This window comes from Vespa velutina, chromosome 9 (genome assembly GCF_912470025.1).
Source record: "Vespa velutina chromosome 9, iVesVel2.1, whole genome shotgun sequence".
Taxonomy (NCBI): Eukaryota; Metazoa; Arthropoda; class Insecta; order Hymenoptera; family Vespidae; genus Vespa; species Vespa velutina.
Window position 1 is genome coordinate 5,204,257 of NC_062196.1, and position 7,500 is coordinate 5,211,756.

At 30.9% G+C, this 7,500-nt stretch overlaps 1 protein-coding gene across 1 annotated transcript in view; it reads left to right on the plus strand.

Moving 5' to 3' along the window:
* The window catches only part of LOC124951810 (glutamate-gated chloride channel), a 90,342-nt gene that overhangs the window by 34,488 nt on the left and 48,354 nt on the right, over positions 1 to 7,500 (plus strand).

The window sequence follows — 7,500 nt, forward strand, 5'->3', positions numbered from 1 at the left end:
GCAAACACAAACAGGCGTCGAAACCAGACGAAAAACAAGAAGAACAAAAATAAAAAATAAACGAAAAAAAAAAAGAAATCGATAAAACGGAAAGAAAAAAAAAAAAAAAAAAACAAAACAAGAAAAGAAAAAGCAAAATTAAAGGGGAAAAATATAACGAAAACTATCGACTTTTTTTGGCGGGTGTTCTCCCTTTTTAATGTCTTCCATTTTATTTTTCTCTTAATTTCTTCTTGTTACTTATTTATATGTATATATATATATATATATATATATATATATATATATATATATTTATTTATTTATTTTTTTTTTTTTTATTATTCATTCGTTTATTCTTTTTATTTATTGATTCTTTTTTTCTTTACTTTTCCTCCCTTCTTTTTAACCCTCGAAACTTTACTTGCTCTTCGCAAGACATTTTACCAACAACACGTAGGCACAAGAAGCAGCAAGCAAAAAAGGAAAAGCATTACGTAGCAATATGTAGTAGGTTTTTTTTACTTGGGGTTCTACTTGGGGAGATGCCTTTGACACCCCCAACTCCGCAATAACAGCAAGCCACCCCACGGCCCGAAATATTATATAGCTTGACCTCTTATAAAAACAGCTACTCAGCGACTACTGCTACTACCCTTTTGCAACAATAACACCTCTGCCACTCTCTTTTTCTCTCACTCTCTCTCTCTCTCTCTCTCTCTAAATATTTTCGATACTTTCGTAGTATTTTCTTTGTGTTTATTTTTATTATTGTTGTTCGTTGTTTGTTATTGTTGTTATTATTATTGTCGTTACGTTTTTCTTGTTTTCTTTATTTCTTCATTCTTTTTCTTCTTTCTTTTTTCTCTCTCCTTTTCCTTTTTTTTTTTTTCCTTTTTTTTATTAACAGATGCACCACAATTATTAGCGTTGCTACTACTACTACAACTATCACTAATTACCCAACGTAATTATTACCCTTATTTTTACGAATTTACAAGAGTAGATATTACTTATCCTTTTTCCTTTAGATTTCACCACGATCGAAAATATAACACCACCATACACCTTTTTATATCCCCCGCCCGAATAAAAATCCTTTCACCCTACTTCCGTTGTTATTATTATTATTAATGAAATTTAGCATTATAGCATAGACGCAGGCATGTGGCGTTACAAGCTTATATAATATTACATTATACGTATATAGACAAATATTATAAATACGTTATATTGCAGATATTGTTTATGTATATACATGTATATATATATATATATATATATATATATATATATATATATATATATATATGTATGTATGTATGTATATATACACATACATCACATGTGTACCATTTATATTTTCTGCCGCAAGAGGGGAAAAAAAGAAAATACACGTAAGACATATATAAACACGTTCGTTCTTCCAGAGAGGAGAGAGAAGGGAGAGGAAAAAAAAAGATACCAAATATTTAAACAATTTTTCTCATATATTTTTATCTCTATGGATAATATCGTATGATAATGGACAACAAATAATTCACTTCTTAATTTTCATTTTCATGATTATTTCAATCTATTTATCCCTTGATTGTCCCTATCATTAATATCTAAACGTTCTACATTTATTCCATTTTCTCTTCGTTAAATTACATCGATTGTTGAATTTTTATCGTAAAACGAATAGATGTGATTGATCGATCGATCGATCGATTGATCGATAATAATTATAAATTCGATATTTGACAACGAATGCCTTGTCAAATAATCAAAAGTATTAATATGATAATTATAATTGATAATGTCTCGATTAATCGAAAGATAATCTTGTGATTTTTCATCGAGATCAACCGTATATATCTTTCGTGACATCAATTTAAAAAACATTCCCTAAGGACTTTTTACGGTCCTTCGGCGTTTAAATGCTCACGACGTTCTTAAATCCCCTTCCCCCCCCCCATTTCTCCCCACCCATCCACCCGCCCTCCCCGTTTCAACTAGGGAGAGCAATGAGCCACGAATGAGGAAAAAGCCGTTCGACCTTTCTTGATCAATTCCCCATGAAAGTATCCCATGTTCTAACCGCAAAAATAAAACGGCAATCGATGATCATTCGTACGGAACATTTTGCATTCGATTCTTAACGATCTTACGTAAGTAAAGACTTAGTCCTTTCTTAATTAACCATTAACATTATTTAACATTAAGTTAACGTAATATCGCATGGATTATTATCGTATTTATTATCCGATAAAATTATCATTCTCGATTAACTGGAATTAACGTCGAAGTGGAAAACGAAGGGACGAGAGATAAAGGATGGGTGATGGGCTGGAGTATCGGGGGTCTGGGGGGGGAGATGGGAGGGAGGGGAGGGGAATATAGGGGCGATAGGAACAAGCGACGTTTCGCTGGCTATTAAAGTTAATTAAAAAGACACCAAGTACGTGTTACGTTTAGTTACGATTATGAAAAATGTCGTTCTCTCGCTCTAACGACGATTTACGAGCGCTTTCTCGAAGCGGATATTTAAGGGGAAAAAGAGAGAGTGAGAGAGAGAGAGAGAGAGAGAGAGAGAAAGATGGAGAGAAAAGAAAAAAGAGAAGGAAAAAAACCAAAACATCCTTTGATAATGACAATTAACCTGACATCCTATATATACTTTTCTTTAGTCGAAGAGCAATGTCGTTTAATAAGCGATATGTATATATATAATATATATATATATATTATTGAACGAAGAATCTTAAGGTTGATTTAATCAACCGCCATTTTGACTTTCTTTTTATTCTCTCTCTCTCTCTCTCTCTCTCGTTTCAATCATTAGAGTTCTTCTAGAATTTGTGCTAATTTGGCGAATTTGGTCGGTCGTTCGTACGAATTTTCTTTCAGAAAATTCGAAAGAGAAAAATTAAAATAAAGAAGAAAAGACAAGAGAAAAAAGAAGGAGAAGTAGAAAAAGAAGAAGAGCGGGGAAAAAAAATAAAGAAAGGGAAGAAAAGAACACAAGGGAAAAGAAAAGAGGACAAGGGAAACAGTAGAAAAGGGGTAAAGGAACGTGAAAGAGAAACGTTGTGAAGCCGACACGCAGAGATGGCAAAAATGGAGAAACGAAGCCAGTATACTCGGCCTCTTTCAAGGGTGCCGCCTTGATTTTCCATGATTTACTTCGAGCTTTCAACGTTTTCGAATGTGAAAATTCACTCTCTCTCTCTTTCTCTCTCTCTCTTTCTATCTCTCTCTTTCTCTCTTTTTCTCTCTCAAGCAACATCGTCAAATATAAAAGAAACGAAGGAACATACTATTTTTCTTCGTACGAGTTTGACAGTCATTGTTAAAATTGTTCTCCGTTTCTTTCTCCTTTCTTCTTCTTCTTCTTCTTCTTCTTCTTCTTCTTCTTCTTCTTCTTTCTCTTCTTGTTTTTCTTTCTTCTTGTCCCACCACACCCGATTTACCCCGTCCCGTCTCGTTACCCTTTCGAAACGTCCCGATATCGACCAAACTTTCGACTGACTCGCAAAACTTTTCATCAAAAGAAAGGATCTGAATATTATATATATATATATATATATATATATATATATATATATATATATATATATATATGAGTATGTGTATAGCATGTTTGATAAAAAAAAATAATAAATACGAAAAATTAATAAGAAAAGAGAGAGAGAGAGAGAGAGGGATAAAAATGGAGAAAGAAAGAGAGAATTAGAGAGAGAGAGAGAGAGAGAGAGAGAGAGAGAGAGAGAGAAATTTTATTCATTATCATCCATATAAAATTATAAAATTCTTTCACATTGTAAAAAATATTTCAAAATATAATAATTCTTGTTATAACTGTTAAGAATATATTTATTTAAATAATAATGATCTTTCGATTGGTACATCTTCAAATGGTCTCATTTGAAAGGGTCTCGAAAATGAAAGGAATTTTCTTTTTCGAAAGAATTCAATTTTTTTTCATTGTTCCCGTTCGTCTCGGGAAAGGCGAATATTTTTTTTTTGCCTTTCTTTTTCTTTTTCTTTTGCAAATATTCTTAAAAAAAAAAACAAAAAAAAACAAAAAAATTTGACGATTGTATTATCGCATTAGAAAGGGAAATACGAATGACGATAAAGACAGTGGAAGAGGAGATTTGAGAAAAAGTAAAAAAAAAAAAAAAAAAAAAAAAAGAAAAAAGAAAAAAAAGACAAACAAAAAGAAGTAAGTACATTTGAAGATACCAACAGAAGGCTGTAAATAATAATATTAGCGGAGATTTTGGGATATTGGGATAATCGTTAGAAAGTAATGGTTAAGAAAAAAAAAAAAAAAAAAAAGAAAAAAAAGAAAAAAAAAGAAAAAAAGAAAAATAGAAGAAACAAAATGGAAATATTATCGGACATGAAAACTCTCGAATCGTCATCGTCGTCGTTGTCGTCGTCATCGACGTCGTCGTCGTCTTTGGCTCTCGTTCGGTAACTAGGTCGGATCCATTGACGCACGGTCGCTTATTCTCTCACCGGCAACGTAACCAAAGTAACCAACGTAGCCAGTTTAAGCTTAGTCCGTATGCGTCTCTTCTATGTGCATTTGTGCATTTGTGCACGTGTGGGTGTATGTCTATATATATATATGTGTGTGTGTGTGTGTGTATGTGTACGTACGGATTTCCGAGATATAGTGTTCCATAAAGTTTAATTTACATACGATAGAAATTTCGTTTTACGATGGCTTTATAAATACATACGTGTGTTACATACATACATATGGAAAAAAAAAAAATAGAGAGAGAGAGAGAGAGAGAGAGAGAGAGAAAACGTTATTCCGCAAAGCGAAATATAGAGACTTTAATTCAGTTTTTATTCCCAAAAGTATCGTTCTCTATTTTCTTTCTTTCTTTCTTTTTCTTTTTTTTTTCTTTTTTTCTTTTCTTTTTTCTTCTTCTTCTTCTTCTTCTTCTTCTTCTTCTTCTTCTTCTTCTTTTTCTTCATCGAACAGGCAATTTCTTAATCTCACGTATACTCTGAAATTTTCAAGTGACGCCATTTAATTTCTCGCCGAAGAACCGACGATCCTTCCTCTTATCATCGACGAAGGAGATTCTTTCTTCTCGATTCTTTTTCTTTTGCCGTTATATAACGCAACGTTGGAATTAATTTCTTAGCGCGAAATATCAAATTAATTATTATTATTATTATTATTATTATTTATTTATTTATTTATTTCCTTTTTAAATCTTCGAACGATTTTAATCGTAATATCGAAAATTTGTCACGTCGGAGAAAAATCAGAATGTTTGAGGGGGAATCAATTGTTCAAGATCGATTTTGAAAATTGAAAGGTGAAATCGTTCATTCGTTCGTTCGTTCGTTTAGATAATTCATTTTTAGACAGATGTGCGTATTAACGTTCCGCGATAGAATTTATAGAAAATCAAAAGATAGCCGATTATAGATGTTAGAGAATCAGACTTACAGTTTTTTCTTTTTTTTTTTTTTTGTATATAACCAAATCAATGTCACAGATAATTAATTACGTGCACCGTAAATTAGTACGTTAATTAGTACGTAAATTAAAACGTAGTTTGAGTGACCTCATCAAGACGTTATTTTTGCACGATATTTTTCTTTTCGAAAACAGCCGATCATGCCGTCACGATAAATGAATAAATAAATAAATAAATAAATAAATAAAAGAAAAAAAAAAAAAGAAAAGAAAAGAAAAAAAAAGAAAAACAACAAGAGATTTGATTTTCGCCGAGTTACAAAATCGAAATTGTTTCTCTTTCTTTATTTCTTTCTTTCTTTCTCTCGTTCATACATGAATTTGCTAACACGTATCCCTCCCCCTTTCAAAAAAAAAAAAAAAAAGACAGAACAAGCAGCTCCATTCTCATTGGACATCGTTATAAAAATTCGAGAGAATTTTTCGTATTTCGAAAGAATCTATTACAAAGATTATTTGTTAAAAAATTACTTCGTCGTCATCGGGCGGGTGGGAGGTAGAGAAAAGAAGATTACGAAAAAATGTAATTTTTTTCTCTTAAAAAAAAAAAAAAAAAAGAAAAAAACCCATGCTTAATATCATTATATTATTTATACCAATGGACTAAATAAAAGGACAAATATTTAAAACGACAATGTTAATTCTTTTCCATCAAAATTTTCTTCTTCAAAATTATTTCTTTACGAATTAAAAGATAATAACAATAATAATAACAATAATAATAATAATAATAATATGATTACGTACGATTTAAGAAAAAGAAAAAAAAAAAAAGAAAAAAAAAGAAAAAGAAAAAAGGCAAAAAGGAAAAAGCGCGAGAAGATTCGATCATCAATATTAAATGATGCATTAGTTCCTCTCGTTATTTATTAAATAAATTCGCGTGTCCGACGTCTTGTCCTGGTTCGTGTAGGGCGAAATATTATTTAAACACTCTGTATGGTTCAGGACGATACGCCTGGCTCGCATACACTGTGCACAGAGATCAACTCTCGTAAATATCTCAGGACACATTTTGACATTTTATTTAATCCTACTTTTTACGATGAAAAAGAAAGAAAAAAGAAAAAGAAAAAAGAAAAAAATGGGAAAAAAAAGATTTAATATTTAATATTTAATATTTAATAATTATTTTATTTAATAATTAATAATTAATATTATGTTAATTTACAAGATATATATATGTGTAAAATAATTGCCTATGTATCGAGAACAAAGTAGATAAAGGGGAAAATTTAATCGAACGGGACAATTGATTAATATATTATTCATGTAAAAATATAAACGATATATATATATATATATGACGTCGAGAGAATGTGAATAATAATAATTTTCAAAATTAAACTTAATTGAAAATCAATCGATCGTGTTTAATCCTTTCTCCTTCTATGATATCGCTTAAATAACTATTAAAGTCGCGATGACATACGTGCGCGTCGTCTTAACGCATTCAATTCTTTTCCCATCGATCGTAATATAATTTAAAACGAGAACGTGAACGATTATATACAAGTGGCCCCCTTTTTCCAAGATTTTACGATCTTCCGATTAATCAAGAATTTAATCCAGGACGCGTCCCACGCGCTTTCTTTCATTCGTCCGACTTTGGTTAAAAAGTCAATTTTCTATCTTTACTTATTTTTTCTCTTTTTTTTTTTTTTCTTCAATCCTCCATTTGTCCCTCTCTCTCTCTCTCTCTCTCTCTCTTTCTCTCTCTCTCTCTCTTTTCATCCCATTGAAACGCCATAACTTATCCAGATATAAATCTTTTTACGGGAACGTAGATAGATGAATACCTACGTACTCCATGTATATACAAAATGTCCAAAAAATATGAGATCAAATAGATGAAAACATTTCATATAAATTTAGATCTAAAAATGTTTTATTGAAAAGAAGCTTTATTGGAAAAAAAAAAAAAAAGAAAAAGAAGAAGAAAGATGCTTTCAAAGTTATTTACGATCGTTTTTTTTTTTTTTGGCGCATTCGTCGAACGATACGTCAAACTTTTACTATTTTCTCTT